The 18,335-nt window shown below is 41.1% G+C and overlaps 1 protein-coding gene across 1 annotated transcript in view; it reads right to left on the bottom strand.

Annotated features, from left to right (window-relative positions):
- Nucleotides 1-18,335, bottom strand: part of LOC138165236 (neuronal growth regulator 1) — a 1,124,289-nt gene that overhangs the window by 705,903 nt on the left and 400,051 nt on the right. The gene's annotated exons all lie outside the window — the stretch shown is intronic.

The raw sequence follows: 18,335 nt of genomic DNA, 5'->3' as shown, positions 1-18,335 counted from the left end.
CTTCCTTCCTTCCTTCCTTCCTTCCTTCCTTCCTTCCTTCCTTCCTTGAGCATCTCAGCAACCATACTCATTTTTCATGCAATATTTGCATTTGATTCATCCTTTGTGAAAAGAAATATTACTAGAAGAATTTAGCCTTTTCTAGAATCAGCCAAGGAAGTCGATTATTTACGAAAACAGTCATCTTTACTCAATTGGCACCCTTTATCTTCTCACTGCAGATCTGCACACAGTTGCCTCTGCAATCCAGTCTCTAGAACATGGCCTGTGGACATTAACCACCTCCTCACAGAAGAATCACAGTTACTGATTTTGACATGTGATGCTCATTGGAAGGAAAATCGCTCTCTATTTTGACATTTACAAAGTTCACTTGAGTTTTTCCTTCCTTAATCATATTGAATCCAAATTAAATTAAACTCCAGTTGTTAATAGATGGAGTTATGGGAATACATTTTAAAAAAGAAATCTTGTAATTATATACGCATATCTATAAGGGTGTATTTATATCTATGCACAGATATGGAATGTTTAAAGGAGTTTTTCACATTGTTTCTCCACAACAGTTTTAAGCCTGTAGTTTCTTTACTTAGTGTCTGTGATAGGTCATTAAAATAAACAATTTTTCATATTCCCACTTATTCAAAATTTTAAAAAATATTCCATGAATTAATGATGTATGAAAATGTAGCAAAATACATAACCCCTTATTAGTGTCGAGCACACCACTGCTGATATCAGCATTAATAATTAACAAAGGCAACAGTGGTTAGCCCTCTTCAGCTGGCATATATTAAAAAATAATTTTAAAGGTAAAATATGTTTGATGCTCACAAAATTGACAGGCCTTTTCATTTCAAATCAGCATGTTTTACATTTGATGGTAAATTAATTCACTTTGCAAAATGTCTTTCCTACTTCTGAAGGTAACTTCACTCAGAATCTATGATGAGTATCTCTTGTTTATTTGAGAAAAAGAGAGAATAATGCAGATAATCTCCCAAAAAGTCCCCCTCAATCATGGTATTACATCATCCCACCTTCAAATTTCCCATTGACATGGATGGCAGTTTTGACAGACTTAAAAGCAGAACAAAACAAAAGGATGAGCTTATTCCTCTCTCTCTCTCTCTCTCTCTCTCTCTCTCTCTCTCTCTCTCTCTCTCTCTCTCTCTCTAATTTTTATTATATCTTCTTCACTAATTTACTCATTCCCACTGTGGCTGTTTTTAAAAAAATACAGCACTCTCATAAGATTCAGACAAAAGAGTCTTTGATATTTGTTATAGTCATTTCAACTGCTTTATTCCCTCATTGGTGTAATGGAAAGATCATAAAACTATGACTAACAACACCTATGTTCAAGTACCTAGGTCCCATTAGCCAAGGATTAGATGTGTGGTGTTGGAAAAGATAATCAAAGGGAATTTCTTGAGGCCATAAATGGTTTCATTTTTATTTTCTCTTTATATCACCTTGCATATTTCCTGACACATAGTAGGTACTTAGCAAGTGTTTCTTGATTTTTTTTTTACATTTTGGAAACTGGGTTTTTGGAGGGGAATTGGGATTAAGTGACTTGCCCAAGGTCACACAGCTAGTAAATTATAAGTGTCTGAGGCCAGATTTGAACTCAGGTCCTCCTGTCTCCAGGGTCTGTGTTCTATTCACTGTGCAACCTTTCTGCCCCCAAAACTGTTCTTTAAAATATTACATGTTTTATTATCCTGTTGTTATCTCAAGAAAAAATGAGAAAGGTCACCCCCTAAAAGAACAGAACCGCCAGCTGAGCAGTAGCCAGAGCAGTTGTTTTCTCTCCTGATCAAGTTCTTAAAGGGTTTTCATATCTGTCCATGTTTCACTCGCCTGCCTCCCAGCGGCGCAACAAATTATAGGGACTTCTCATTATCTCTAGGAGCAAATATAAACTCCTTTATTTTGGCTGTTAATGTTTTTCATAACCTGGCTCCTTCCTCACTTGCCACAGGGGCTATGTGATCCTTGGGCAAGTCACTTAATGCCTCAGCGATCTAGAAAACTCTAAGGAAATGTAACATGTAGAGTAGTTGTGAACCAGATTTTGGGAAGAGTTTCCATACATGGGAGCTCCCTATTTCAATGAAAATATAGGTCTAATCATTGCCGTATCTTAATTATCAGTAAGTTCCATGGAATCAAAGGCAATGTCTTGTTGAATATTGATACTCATCAACCTCCTACCAAATATTTGTGGAGAAAGGTGGCATACAGATTGGTAAAAGCTTCTCCTAGAGTCTGTATAGCACCAAGTTCAATAACCCGAGAAAGGGATTCTTGGTGGGGTAGGGCACTTTTCTAAGAGCCATGAACAGCCAAGGGACATCTGACTTTATTCTATTGCCTTTTTTGATATATTGTTACCATCATCTCCCTAAAACAGAACTAAGAAATTTGGGGTACGTCAGGCATGGGGCATTCCCGGAAGTTCCTTGCTTCTAGTTTCATAATTTTATGAATTATAAAAAAACACACCTGGATGCGTTGCCAAAAACATAGTGACCCCGATATTGCAATTGATATGGAATGATAACCTATCTAGCACTTTATTAAAAACAAACAAAAAAATTATTTCTTTTGAACTCAGTATTAGTGTAGACAGAGAATCAGAGGTTCCAAAACCATTAATTGCCCAGTATTTTTATATTCCTTGTGAAAAGTAAAATAGGAAAGGGCCCCAGGTGGTGATAGTTGCTTTTTGGGACTTCCACAGGGAAGGCAGATGAGTCAGTCATGAAAAAAGCAACAGTCCTCTATTTGGAGCGTTTTAAATCACAGGGATAAAGCATCATTTCTGACAGCTAGGGGCATAAGAAGGGAGATTTTAGATTTAATGTGTGTACGTATATATTTGTACATCTACATATATGTGGAGATTAGGCATGCACATATGAAGTGCATACACATATACATTGTGTACATGTGTATACACACATATTCCAGATGGGGAGGAGGAGAGGGAGTTGATAATGGTCTGCACTTTGATAATTGCGTTAGTTTATTTTCTGACTTATTGAAGGATTTCCCATGAAAGGGCAAGGCCAGCAGACCGTTTGGATCCAGCCAGAATCTCTCCTGCTCCAAGTATCTCCACCACCTGATAAATGAATCGGATTGAGAGAGACAGGCTGGAGGTTTTCATAGCACGGGGAATGAGAGAAATGATCTCCACTCCAGACAATCATCTTTCTTGGGCATTTTAGGACAGCCAAGGAAGTTCCTTAGATAAACCAAGTGCTTTCTGTGCGTATGAGTAAAGCAAAGCAACAGCAAAAAGCAAAGTTCTTGCTGTTTTGTGGAGAATTCCTCAGATTTCAAGCGGTTTGGTTTTTGGGGTTCTTCTTTACTGGATTTTGGGTGTCCTTGTGTGTTTCTCCAGTCTCTCCCATTGCATTTTTCAACCATATCAAAATGGCACCTCCACCTATAATTTCACCTCACCTTTCCTTGTGCACTGCACACTTTAAAGGCTTAATAAATGGTGAGTGATGGGCTTGACTTGGAGCTCCAGAGTAATTGTTTTTGCTGAGAATTACTTCTAGAAGAAGATACTAAAATTGAGAGAAAAAAAAGGCAGGGTGAGAAGATTAAAGGGAAAATTAATTAATTAAGAAGGAGGTTAATAAGTACATATGGACAATATCTGTTTAAGAAGAAACCATACTTGGAGGATTGAAAAGGAAACAGGGAGAAGATTCCATGTTTCCTAATAGCAGCCCAGATGGGAAGATAAGCTCCCTCATCAGCAGCAATTCACAATTCACAGAGCTCTCTTAACTTCAGCCACTCTCTGATCTATTTGACCTCAACACTGATTATCCTCTTAGATGGTGCCAGTTGGAGAAAGCCCATTCCCCTCCAAGCAGGTGGAGGGATTTGATGAGTTTGAAACAACAAATGTTCTTTCTAAACTACTTTTAATATTTTAGTCATAGAGAAAGCAGTCAGAATCCCCCTCATTTGTTAATCATTAAGAACACTTTACTGCTGAAATTAATTTGCTGGTCTATCACTGGCAGTACCTGCAAATGCCATAGAAAACGATACCTATCCAACATCACACTTCAGATCATTAAAATAACGAAGTCCCAGCTTATTAAAACTTAATGTATGTCAGTAATAAGCCCAAATCCAGATACTTCATTAGGGCATCTTGACAAATGTATCAATGATCCTGGATGATTCATAAGGTAATTCAGATAATTAACTAGAGTTTATTGGCCATTACCAAAGGACATCTGGAAAAGAAAATGCCAACAATTGCAACAAAAATCTAGCCACTAATTCCAGAAAGGGGAAAACAGCCTAAAGAAATTCCATTTCCACTTTGAATTTTGCTTTGGAGGAAGTCAAATGACTATATCCACATTATTCCCTTCCTGTTTTTCCAAATTCTGTGGGATTTGGTTCAATCCAATTCCACTCAATTTCACAAGGATTTATTCAGCATCTCTTCTAGGCTGCCTTGACAGAACTTTTTCTTTGGGCTCTCTGTGATAGTAATGGCAATTAAAGATTCCCCTGTATTGGCTTGGTTTTCAAATTGATTGTGTTAAAACCCAGAGCTTGTTAATCCCACCTGTGGGATGGACTTGTTGATGTGAAAAGAAAGTCCTGAACTGGGAGGAGCTGGTGACGTAGATTTGGAGAGACAAGAGAGAGGCTGAAGGAGTTTTTGGAAGCAGCACCTCGTGGAGGCAGAGAGAGAGACTGAGAAGGATTGCTGAGGGCCACTTTGAATTGCGCTGGACTTTTGAGACCTGCCCCCTGAGCTGCCAAGGACTGAGGAGACATGGCTGTTTTGCTGGTACTTTGTCTGTCTGTTTTGATGTTGTTTTGCCAGATTTGTCCACTGGTGAAAGACTGTCCTGTTGAAGAAGTCCTGGAACTTGGCTTTTGGTTAAGAAGCCCTGAGACTGTCCTGCAGACAGAGAGTGAATACTGTCCACTGGTGAAGGACAGTGCTGTTGTTTCAGGCATCTGGAGACTGTCCTGCAGACAGAGTGAATACTGTCTACTGGTGAAGGACAGTGCTGTTGTTGCAGGGGTCTGGGAACCTTTCTGTTGTTTCAGAAGCCCTGAAGAAGGATTTTCTTGTTGTATGTTTACAGAAACCCTGAGAGAGGGTTTTGCTAATGTTTTCAGGGGTTCTAGGACTGTTCTACAGACAGAGGATGAATTAGTGAAGAGACTGGCAATGTATCTTGTGGCCTTGCTAAGCCTTGTCTCCCCGGGAACTAAGATTGCTGAGAACTTGCATGTCAAGATGAAGAAAAGACTTCCATTTGGGTATTAAGTGCTGAGCTTAAACTTGATGTAACTCTGGGGTAGATTCAATTGTGATCCAGGGGTGGGGAACTTTTGACCTTTTTGTGTTCTATGGTTGAGCAAATGAATGTATTTTACTTATGTTTGGAAACTAATCTCCATTTGAGAAGAGGGGCTTTGTGGTGGACTAAATGAAGGTACAGCCTAGGGGTGGAGAAGTATTTAGAACAGAGACTTTGTAATTGATTGAATGATTGGAAGGTTCTGGGGTGGGGTAGTCCTTGGAGATTATTTAGTCACCCTTAGTAAATGCTGTATTTGGAATGATGTCATATTTTGACCTTCTCTGTTCTTGGTTGGTCACTGAGTAAAATGGAGAGCGCCTATGCTGGTATTCTGAACCTGGGAAGTTGCCTCTGCTTGGCCATGACATTACACCTGCTACACCAATCAGTGACTACCACGTGCCATCATCTATTTCCTAAAGGCCCAGCACCATACATATTTCACTTTCCATCCTTCGCGCCATCTCTACAACAGATAATGGGAATCTTTCAGCTAAAACAGCTGGAGAGAAAGGGAAGGAAATAAACATTTGTTTAGTGCCTACTATATTCCAAGCATTGTGCTAAGTGCTAGACAGTTATTATTTCACTTTTTCCTTATAACAATCCTGTGAGGTAGGAACAATTATGATCCCTATTTTACAGTTATAGAAACTGAGTCAGATGGAGGCTGAATGACTTGTCCAGCGCCACACAGCTAGTAAGTATCTAAGGTTGGATTGGAATTTCTTTTACTTTCTGCAGGTCCCACACTTTCTCTCCTGTACCACCTAATTGAATTGAACACAGTTCATCCCTTTTCAATAGTTCATACTAAGCTTTCTAATACACAATATTTGATTTTTCCCCAATTACATGTTAAAACACTTCATAACTTTTTAAAAAACGTTTTGCATTCTGACTTCTATCCCTTTGTTCCCTCCCTCCCCCACTGAGGCAGTGAGCCCTCAGATGCTGGTCACACATGTGCAACAAGTATAAAACATACACCAAGTTTTCAATATGTTGTGGTTGTTTCCAAAAAGCCATAGGCATAAAGCCCCCTAGAAGTGGGTGATTTTTTGTATCCAATGAGCCATTATTAATGGATAGTTTGAGATCACCTTGTAAAAATGTCTTCAGGATATCATTCTGAAGGTCTGTGGGGGGAGCAGGAGTCTGGGCCATTGTCACTCATCAATGATTTGTAGAAAAACATAGATAGCATGCTTCCCAACCACACAGACAACATAAAACTGGGAAGGAGGTCACCCTCTTTGTATGATGGAGTCAGGATCATCTCCCCCCAAAAATAAATCTTAATAATTTATACCCTTGGCAAATTCTACGAAGATGAAAAATTGATGGAGATAAATGGAAACATTTCAAAAAATCAATTTCTCAAGTACAGGATGGGCAAGGTGTGGCCAGGTTACCATTCATCTGGGAAACATCTTGAGGTCTTAGTGGACTTAAGCTTGATTTTCACTACTGGTATACTTTCCCTGCCATAAAATGGAAATATGATCTTGAGCTACAGCAAGAGCATGGACATGTAGGAAGAAATCTCGGATATTTGCCATATTTTCTAACCCACTCAAACCCCTTTGGAATACTTTGTGTACTTCTGACTACTTGAGTCAATAAGTTAGGAGACACAAAGTAAAGGGCTACCAGGAAGGTGAGGGTGGGGGCATAATGGTGTGTGTGTGTGTGTGTGTGTGTGTGTGTGTGTGTGTGTGTGTGAAACCATGTGACTTGAGAATTGGCTGAAGAACCCAGGGCCATTCAGTGTGGAGAAGAGAACGTTTGTGGGTTTCTATTTGATGCAACCAACACACACGTAGAATGTTTCTTAATATGGCAAGGGCTCCCCACAAAGGGAATGGGTTCAAGGGGAGGGAAGTGGGCCCCTCTGTATGTGAAGTCTTTGGGCAAAGGCCAGATGAGCTTTGCTCAGGCTTGTTGGAGAGAGGAGCTTGAGTGTGTTGGGGAATAGGCAGCTTGGTCACTCAGTGGATAGAGTGCTGGACTTTGTCTAAGGAAGCATTCACTAGCTGTGCTATCCTGGACAAGGCCCTTAATTTCTCTTACCCAGCCTCAGTTTTTTCATCTGTGAAATGATAATAATGGCAGCTATGTCCCAACATTGTTGTTAGGTTCTAATGAGATGACATTTGTTCTTTGCAAACCTTAAAGTGCCATATAAATGCCAATTCAAACAGTTAGATGCTAAGATTGGTAGCAGATGGCCACAGAAATCCCTTTTGTATGGACTTCTTTTGGTAAAATGTCCCCTATTTCTTCCTTTTCCTGGATTTCAGATTTCATTCCCTCCTCCAGTGACTCAAGCTAAAGCTGGCCCAGGCTGCCTGAGAATGCAGGTTCTAATAGCTCAGTGACGCAGGTGAGAAGCTATTTCTGGACTTGGAACCACCCAGGTACTGAGAGAGTAGAATGTGGGTCAGAGGACAGGAGAGTGACTAAATGAGTCTTTGCTGCCAGATAAAAGACACAAGCATTACCCTTAATCTGTAAGGGAACTCCCAGTGTTGGGACAATCCTTCACTCCTGCAGATTGCAGCTGTTCTGTAACACATTCTTAGAATTGTGATTGAGCTTCATAGACATAAAATGATTTGCCCATTGTGCTGTGTGAAATATTGTAACGGGCAGCAGAGACCTCTGTACTCTCATATCTTGAACAAATTAGAGACTTTTGAGAGTTGGAGGGAAGTTTAGGAGCTATCTAATACAATCCATCTGAGGAAAGATGCCTTATGCTTCAATGTCAAAGGAAACCACATTTAGTGGCTGGCCAGCCTCTGCTTGCAGACATGCAAGGAAGAGGAACCCGCCATCCCTTACGCATCCCATTTCTATTTTGGACAGCTCTAATTACTAGGAAGGTTTTGCTTTGGGTTCTTTCTTTCTTTGTTCTTCCTGAAATAGAGACCAAATTGGCCTAGCGAAAACAACCCTTGCTGACAAACAGAACAAAGGCAATCCATTCTCCAAAAGATGACCCCCCATATACTTTAAGGCCTCTCATTCCTATTCCCACTCTCTGAGGGTTTTGGATGCTAGCTAGTTATTTCATGGCCCTCATCCTGATTCTCTTCTCCTTCAGCCTAAACATTTTCTTCTTGAGGCTAATTCATTGGACTGACCCACACAGGACTTGGATTCAAGGACTTTAATCATCCGCATTGTTTGTAATTTTATAAATGTCCTTAAAATATGGTGCTCAGAACTGAACACGTTCCTCTACATGGCCTGCCCAGGGCCGAGCACAGAAAAACATTATTTCTTTTTTCTTGGAATCCATTCCTCTCTAACACCACTCAAGATTGCTTAGTATTTTCCTTATTCCATGTTCAGAATGTTATCCATAGCACCATGCTGCCTAATAAATATAATATAATAAACATAATATAATATATAATATAATAATATATAACATAATCATTTTCTACCAGTCATAACCACAAAACGATGCATGGCAAAGATGTTGAAATATTTTACCTTTCGGAATCCATTTAGAAACCCATTTATTTTAAATCAATGGCTTCACAGACTATTTCGGAAATGAGGGAATCTGATAGACTTGTTTATTTAATCCCTAATTGGGTGACAACTCGCCTTGCTTCACCATACTTGGAAACACATTATATTTGATGAAATAATTTTCTCCCACCATCAGGGTTTCTCATGTCTGAAATAAGGATAACTTTGCTTATGAGAAGGGAATTAGGGAGGGGGTTTCTTGAGCTATGTTAGTCAAAGGAAGTCTCTCAGAGAAGAATTTGAACAGCAAAAGAAGCAGTTATCTTTAGTGGGTATGCAATGGAAAAGGCTCTTGAAAAGATTTCTGCCTCTGTTGTCGAAGGTCATGCAAAGAGATTGAGCTAACGAAATTGGGTTTCAGGGTAGGGGTCGCTGGTGTGCGTGTGTATGTGTATGTGTGTGTGTATGTGCATGTGTATGTGCATGTGTGTGTGCCTGTGTGTGTATGTGCATGTGTTTGTACGTGTGTGTTTAATGTAGTAGAGTAATTGTTTTTATTATTTCCTAAAATATATCTCAGCTGCAAATAACATTTAATCCTCCAAGACCAGGATATTTATCAATAGCTCAAATAGAGCTTCAGGCTTTGACCACAGCTGGTCATTAATCCCCAAGCCATGTTCTACCTTCCACCCAATACTAATTCACGAAACAAACAATTTTTAATGAAACATCATTCTTGCTTTTTTTCTCTTTCAGTTGTTATTATTCCTTTTTTCTTTAGAAATTACTTTTTCCTCCTTTTCTTCAGACACATCAGTAAGACACCAGAAGCATTTTCTTTATGCACACATACACACACACACACATACACACAATGCACGTCCTCCTCCTCCTCCTCATGATGCCCATTCTGCAAAGCAAACCCCAGGCAAATGTGGAAGGAGGAGATGTTTGCCTTAGTTACTTCCCTATTTGATTTTGGGTGCATTTGTCTTCTTTTTCCTTTTGAAGATACAAAGATCTCTGTGTTCCTTTGCCCAGGGCTCTCCCTATGCCTAGACTCTCAGATTTATGCTCATAAAGTCAGAGATATGGAGCAGAGGAGACCCTAGAGATTTAGGCAGAACTCTTTATTTTATAGATTGGGAAACAGAAGGCCGTGGGGGATAAGTGGCTTTCCCTGTTTTCCTCATTCACCATAATTGTTCACAATTATGTATCATTTTATATACATTATTTCATTAGTTTCTCACAATAATCCTATAAATTAGTGGCTGTTATTGTGCCTATTTTACACGTAAGGAAATGGAGGCTCAGAGGGGCCAAGCAACTTTGCCATGGTCACAAGGCTTTTAAATGTGTGAGCTAGAATTTGAACCCATATTTTACTGACTCCAAGTTCAGTACTTTAGACACTGGGCCATGTTATCATAACATCCCACCCAACACATATAGGGAGTTCTCCCTAATTAAAAAAATATAACCCATTCTCTTTCCTCAAAACCTGTATTATGGATTATCTTTTATAATTCCATCCAATACAAGAAGTTTACTCTTCCTAAATGTCACATAGATTATTATTTTTTAGCTCTGGCTATTAAAGTTTAAGAAGAACATCAGCAAGATGGAGAGTGTATGTACTTAAAGAATGTCCTGACTCTTCATATGCCAATAAATGTAAGTCCTTTGAGGGCAGAAACTTTTCCATTTTTGTATTTATTTCTATAAAAAACAATGTCTGCCATTAATGATCAATAAGCAAATGCTTTTTGAGTAATTGATTTCCAAGGTATTTATTCTCATTTCCAATAGAGGAAAGCATAAACCCCCAAGATTTGAACCCAAAGGGATGAATCTTTAATTGAGTTTGAATGTGGGACACTAGAGTTTCAGTGATCGACATGTTAGAGAGAAACAAATCCCCATTTCACAATGCACAAGGGACTGTCTGCTTTGCTTTATTAGTAGATAATTTGCTTTATTAGGCAATTGAAGAGTTAATTCTATCTTTTTCCTTGCCTTGCTTCTTCCTAATGTTGTGAGAGTCATAGAGAGAGAGAGAGAGAGACAGAGAGAGAGACAGAGAGAGAGAGACAGAGAGAGAGACAGAGAGAGAGAGGGAGGGAGAGAGGAAGGGAGGAAGGGAGGAAGGAAGGAAGGAAGGAAGGAAGGAAGGAAGGAAGGAAGGAAGGAAGGAAGGAAGGAAGGAAGGAAGGAAGGAAGGAAGGAAGGAAGGAAGGAAGAGAGGGAGGGAGGGAGAGAGGGAGGAAGGAAGGAAGACGGGATAGTAGCAAAAGAACAGCTCAATTCATTCAATCAACTCTCCTAGGAAAGAAAGAGCAGAAAAGATAGGCAGGGTCTATGACACAGCATCTGCCTTGAGGGAGTGATCCCCAGGATCTTGAATTACAGGGATTCAGGGAAAGGACACAAAAGACAGGGAGATAAGCACAAGGAATGAAACATGACGTGGCCCCAGTTGCACACATTGTGAAAAGAAAGGAAGAGACTAAGAGAGGTTGGGGGGCTGACTCGTTCTCCCTCTCTGCTGCTGGTGCATGACACTAAGAGAGGTCAGGGGGCTGACTCTTTCCCCCTCTATGCTGCTGGTGCATGAACATGCTGAGGGGCTTTCAGGGGGCCACACTACTCTCCACAGATACAACAAAGCATGCATGGAGAGCCCAGCCAAGGCAAGTTTACCTGAGGCCCCCAGGCCTCTCTGTTGTTCGGCAGCAAGTGAATGAAAGAGAGCCTCTTTGGAGAGCCAGAGGGAAAGGAGATTACATGGAAACCCACGCACACATGGCCCGGCCTTTTCTGATTAATTAAGAAGCTTTCCACATAAGCCGTTCTATGGCACCTATTAAGGACACTGAGACGACCCTGCTGCTGGCATTTTCCATAGTCTGAACCCATCCAAAGTGTCCTGAGAGAGCAGCTGAATTGGTTCTATTACGTCTGGGCTGGGGGCAGGCCTTGCTGAGGGACGACTTCTGCCTTGAATATCTCTGCCTACTCTGAGTCACTGCTGGGGAAGGAGCCTGTGGTTCACCCCTCCACTGACCTTGTGGTGTTTGTGGCAATGACTATAGCCTCTAGTGCCCCCAACAGATGACTAGGATCATGGAAAGCCAGTGGGGACACTCACAGACCCTGGTGTGCTGGTGCCTCAGCCTGTCTGCTTAGTCATTGCGTTAGCAGATGACATCCTAGCACAGCATCTCGAACAGGGTCAGCTAGTCCTTGGGAAGTCCTTATTGAATGGAGTCTGACTGAAGGCAGGGATTTAGGGATAGGAAAGATTAAGAACTAGGTGGAGCTTTAAAGACCCTTGAATCCAATGCATTCAATTTATAAATGAGGAAATGACCTGTAGAGGTAAGCAATTTCTCTATGGTCACACAGATCACTGGTAGTTGAGCTGAAATTTCAGCTCATGGCCTCTGAATCCAAATCCAACATGCTGAGGAAGGAGAGCACAGAAATAGAGAGGAAGAAAGCCCTTGGGTTTGGGGTCAGAAATTCCTGAAAAAGGGAAAGGGGAAAGATGATAAGGAAGGGATGAAAATATCCCTAAATAGTGTGGAAAAGCAACGGCTGTATGCGAAGTGTAGTCCATTCCAACAAGGGCAGAGGGAGCCTTCACCAGCAGCCAGCTGCTAGGGCAGGGAAGCTGCCTCCTCACATCTATCTCCATGCCCCAGCAGAGTCCTCACCTACAAGCAAGATTGGCTCCCCTCCTTTTCCTAGCCAAAGGTAGTGAACCCTGAAGGTCCCATTGCATTTGCTCTTCTCTTGGGGTCAGCCCACTGGATCATTCATGCAGCATCTCTCCCAATTTCCATAACACCAGTTCCCCTGACTACTGTCTGTCTGTGACTTCTACCTCACTCTAAGGCACGCGAGGGGCACAGAAAGACTGGTTGGACTTCGGGGACACCAGCTTTCCTTTCCTTGGTATAAACAAAGCAGACTCAGGAGGATTAATTCTGTGTCTTACCCAAAGTGAGAGGCGAGGCTGGTGCCATGTGCCAAGGATGTGTTCTCATCCTAGGTGAGTTCTACTGTAACGGGCCTATTCACAATCTGGGTCCTTCCTGCCTTCCCACCACTCTTATGCTCTCCTCTCTTTCACGTACTCCAAGGGATCCAGTGTCACCAGGCTACTGGCCGTCTCTCTGGCATGGCATCCACTCTTCCGCTTTTCTTCATGCCTGGGATGTTCTCCCCTCTCCCCTCCGCCTCTCAGCTTTCTGGCTTCCTGCAAGATCCCACTATATTCAGGAGGTCATTCCAAAGCTTGGCTCCTCTTACTTCCTACCCGCCACCCCAGATTTTATCAGCGATGATATTTTATCTACTGTAGACCTATCTTGTGTGATCTATGTTATTTATATGATGTCTTCCCTATCAGAACATGAATTCTTTCAAAGTAGGTTTAATACTTTTTCTATTCATTGTATACCCAACAACTAACACCATCTGGTAAATAGTAAACTCTAACAAATCCTTCTTGACCAATTGACTGAATGTTCTTTCCTTTGGACTTGAGCAGCAAAGGTCTCTCCCAGTGCCTGTTGTTCCCTGTATCTTCCTGCCCCCAAACTCCACACATACATAGGGAGGTGTCCAAGGGTCTCTTCCCTTACCAAATTTTGATTTCTGATTTTCTCTTTCTCTTCGTAAATCAATTCCATGACCCCACACTTTCCCCAGGTCCGAGATTTTCTATTTATCCTTCTGGATTATACAGGAATTTGGACAGCAAGAGTGACATACAGAGGACAAACATATATGAGGCCGAACTAACCATCAGTGATAGCGTTTAGAGCTAGAAAGAACTTTAAGGAAAACCAAGTTCAACCCACTTTATATGTGAGGAAACTGAACTTCAAAAAGGTTAAGTGACTTCTCCCAAATAATATAATAGCAGGGTGTGAATCTGACCTCAACGTCAATGAAGCATTTTCTACATGACACAACAGAATGTGAAGACACAATTCTATCTTGGCCTAGGCCTTAAGGCCAGGCAGAGCCTGGTCCCATAAACTAGTGTTGGATAGAGTGTTATCGTCTTCCAATCCCACCTGTACCTCAAGTAGAATCCCCTCTACATGCCCCAGGAGTGATCAGCCTCACTGTGCTTGGAGAATCCCAAAGAGGAAGGCTTGGACTCCCTCCTACTGTGGTCTTGCTGGCCCTTGGACTTCCCCATTAGGCATGACTAGGGTTTTGTTTAAACATTGCCCTGTCTAGGTGACCTTAGCCAAGTCCCTTCACCTCTTGGTCACAACCTTCTCATGGTGAAATTGATGGGTTTGGATGAGACAACCTCTAATGTCTTGTTGAGCTTGACATTTATAGGCCTTTTCATTCTTCTTTCTGAGACCAATGCTCCTGTGAGGGGCAGCACATTAAGTCACCTGGTCACAGGCATTCACTTAAAAAAATAAAATCAAACAAAACTGTCCTAGTTCATGTGATGCCAACAGTAATAATATTGATGAGGGGTGGGCAGGATAATTATTATAATATAAATATATTTAAATAAAATATTTCAAATATAACAACAATAATAGCATTCCTCTAACCTCAAGGCACTTATGTTCCACTGAGTATCAGCTCATTGAGAGAGGGATATATGTCTAGCCCTGGGGCACAGTAAGGAATGCTGTTCATGGGGGGGTGGGGGGGAATGGTGTATAAAAGAGAAACAGAGAAGGCACCATCAAAGCTAAAATCAGGTCCCAAAGCCAGCTCATGATGTGGACATGAAAACCTTTGCAGCCTCAACCAGCTTTGATCAGACTTGTTCAACCTACAAATGTTTGCTGGCAGTAAAATGAATGTGATGCACATTAAAAAGAGAAGAAAGAAAAAGACTAGTTAGTCAGTGGGTCTTGCTCAGTGAGAGGAAACAAACATATTTTAATAAAAGGCCATGCACCAGGTCTGTGTGTTCATTGTAGGATAAAATGCTGGGACCATTCACTGATGGAGATAGGGACCCAATTCACTCTAGAGCTGGCATTTTGCATTGTTCCATCCCTATAGACAGAAAAACAGGGAGGTTTGCTTTCCGAAGCTTACATAACTACAGACATTATTAAAGTTGTTAAGCCATCTTTAAAATGATGCAATTGCCAGATGATCTGACTCCATGCCCTCTAGGGAAGTAAATCCTTCAGGTCAACTCTAAATTGCCTGAAGGAGCGATCTGCTAGATCTCGCCAGCATGGGACTGAGTCAGTACGCCTTCACAAATAATAGTCACAGACTGCAGACACCCATACTCAGTTCTTCTGATCCCACCTCAGCCGAGGAGGGGCACGGTCTCCCTTGCCCTTCACACAGCTCTCGTTCTCAATAGAAGGATTTGCCCGGTTGTCCTTTCTTTATACACACTTCCTAATTTATCCCTATCAGTGCTGTTCTCTCTGGACATTTGTGAACTCTGAGATACCTTAGACTGAGGCGATCAAAATCAGACCAAGGGCACTGAGACAGGGCCATTTGATGCGCCGTCATTAGAATATTGTTAGTGTTAATGGACGTCCTCTTAACATGTCAAAGGACATTTGCTTTTGATAGGTGAAGTAATGTAAGAATGGGTCACTGACATCTGCAATAATAACTCCAAAATATTAGGGTTACAGTAATATTTACTGGGCACATGTCCAAATAAGACGTTATGGTTCAGGTTCAGCCCGCATCTGAATTTTTATCTTAAGGTCTGCGTGACACATTTTAGAAAGTGCAAAGTTGGGCCACAGAGCACCCACAGCTGGGCAGCCATGACAGGGAACAGCTTGGAGCTGGTGAGAGACAACAACAAAAAAATGTCCAGTCACTTTTCTGGCACATTTGACTCTGTGACCCTTTTTGTGACTTTTTTGGCAAAGATATTGAAGTTTTTTCCATTTCCTTTTTTAGCTCATTTTATAGATGAGGATTCACAGGTTAATAGGGTTAAGTGACTTGCCCATGGTCACATGGCTAGTAAGTGTCTGAGGCTAGATTTGAACTCAGGGAAAGGACTTTTCCTGACTCCGGGCCTGGCACTCTATGAATGATGGTGCCATCTAGCGCCTGACCCCATATTAGCAAAGCTATAAGTAGCAGTTTTTGAAAACAGAATAATAGCATCAGGAAAAATAGTGTCAAATCAAAAATTTTAAGACAAAGAATCTTCTGGAGGAGGAGAGGATACATACTGAGACACTGTTTAAGGGAATGGCCCTAGGACATGACCCCACTGGGAAAGAAAGAGGAACCCCAAGAACAATAGACAAGGGGGCAGACACTTTGTGACCTGACAGGCTACTACTGATCCAGAACTGACCTGACGAGCCAATGACATCCGGCATCCTTCTACTCTCAGTAACAGCCTTTGCTACCTAGATGCTAAGTTTTGTTGTATTTAAGCTTCTGAAGGAATTTAACTCCTGTGAGGACACTCTGAATTTCAGTTTTAAACTTAAACTCTTATTTTATAAAGGGGGTTTCTGTAGGCAGAAATGTAATGGCTTCAACCTAAAATGTGAGCAGATGTCCCAGAATTCTTTCAACCACATAGATTATCTTGGCAATGAATGACCGCATAGAAATGGTTTGCTCCAGATGGGAAGACTTGAAATTTTATCTCAACTGCTTATGTTGAAGTTCTCTGGTACACCTGGCAGGAGGAAGAATTTTCTACATTTTCAATTCCCCTAAAAGGTCAAGAAATAGATCTTGAGTCATTGAGCAAATAAAATTTAGTTGTTTAATCTTACTCCCAGAGAATTAGTTACATCTGATAACATCCCCTGGATCCAGCAAATCAAACCCTGCTTTGGAAACCTATTTGCCCTGTCCTTGGAAGGCCCTCCTTCCCTTCCTGATTCTAAGTATTCCTGGCTTCCAATCACACAGAGCACAGGTCAAGTGCCACCTTATACATGAGGCCTTTCCTAATGCTCTGAGGTTTTATTCTCCCCAGCTGGTTCAAAATATCTCATGTTTCCTTCATCTAGTAGAACATAAGCTCCTTGAGGGCAAGGGGTATCTTTCTTTTTGGGTTAATATCCCCAGTGCCAAGAACAGTATTCAGAAATAACAATTGTTAAATAAATGTTTGTTGGACTGAATGGGGTGGTGAGCCAATGCAGACTTGGACCAGCAGTCTGGGTAGCCAGGCAATGATTCTTCCATATTTCTTCCTTTGAGAAAGATCTGAGAATCTGCCTGCCTATATATCATCAAGAGAACATGTGTATGTGTGTATGTGTGTGTCTCTGTCTTAGTGTGTGTATATGCTCATCTATGGCAACTAGTGGCCCAGTGGATAGAGTGTGGGGCTGGAGTCTTCCAAAGTTCAAATCTAGCCTGACACATTCCCAGCTGTGTGATCCTGGGCAAGGCATTTAACCCTCAGTTTCCTCACTTGTAAAATTAGTTGTAGATGAAGATGGGAAACTCCTCCAGTATCTCTGCCAAGAAAACCCCAAATGGGGTTACAAGGAGTTGGAAGTGACTGAAAAATGATGAAAGCACAAGTATGTGCATGAATACACACACATATTTATACACACAGATATGTAATATCTCATTAATTCAGGGAGGTTTCTATTGAATTGATACAGAGTGAAATACATCAAACCAAAGGATCAAGACTCACAACAATTAGAAACAGAGGAATGAACAGATTCACTGAACAAGCATCTGCCGCACCCTGGAAACCATGCAAGGGCTGGCGCTTTGGGTAGGAAAAATGCAACACTTCCTATTTGCCATCAGCTTACACTCTAACAGGGGAATTCCCAAAGGGAAGGTGAACAATAAAGGGAATAGACAAGTTCCTTTTGAAAAAAAAAGACATAAGGCCTCAGTTTCCTCAGCTGGAAAATGAGGGATTTGGATGATAAAGACCTCTCTGTGCCCAGTGGCTTCGAGATCCTTCCCAGGTCTTGCACCTTAGCCCATGAACTCTGTCCCTTCTCTCATAAGATTATTATGATTATATCATAAGATTAATTAGGGGGCTTCTAGGCCAGCACAATTTGTATAGCATCACAAAGATAATGTATGTTTTTGCTTATTTTTTTCCTTTGTTACAAGAGAAGGTTCAATCTAAAGGTCGATGGCAAATTAGTGAGATATAAAAATAAGGTCACTCAATGGGAGATACTTTAAATTGCATCTCATACCTTAAACCTCAGCTCTGTAAAAGCAGCTTTGACTGGGTCACCATCCTCTGTCCTAATCCAATACTCAGACTTTCAAGACTTCTCACCTAATTCTTCAATTAAAAAGAAGTCCCAGTGTTTCCTGTATAAAGCGTAATTGTAATAAGGAACTGAAACTTCTATTTTAATGCCACATGCAATCAACATTTTCTTTCTCTGATAACTTCATCAGTCACCAATTATAACTCAAAGATCACATTCCAGAACAATTTCCAAAATGAATTTAATTGAAGGTTGTTTTTTTTTT

This window comes from Petaurus breviceps, unplaced genomic scaffold, assembly GCF_028583685.1.
Source record: "Petaurus breviceps papuanus isolate PSGF00001 unplaced genomic scaffold, PetGlider_PUasm1.0 208, whole genome shotgun sequence".
NCBI classification, from domain to species: domain Eukaryota; kingdom Metazoa; phylum Chordata; class Mammalia; order Diprotodontia; family Petauridae; genus Petaurus; species Petaurus breviceps.
This window is presented reverse-complemented; position numbering and strand designations above follow the sequence as displayed.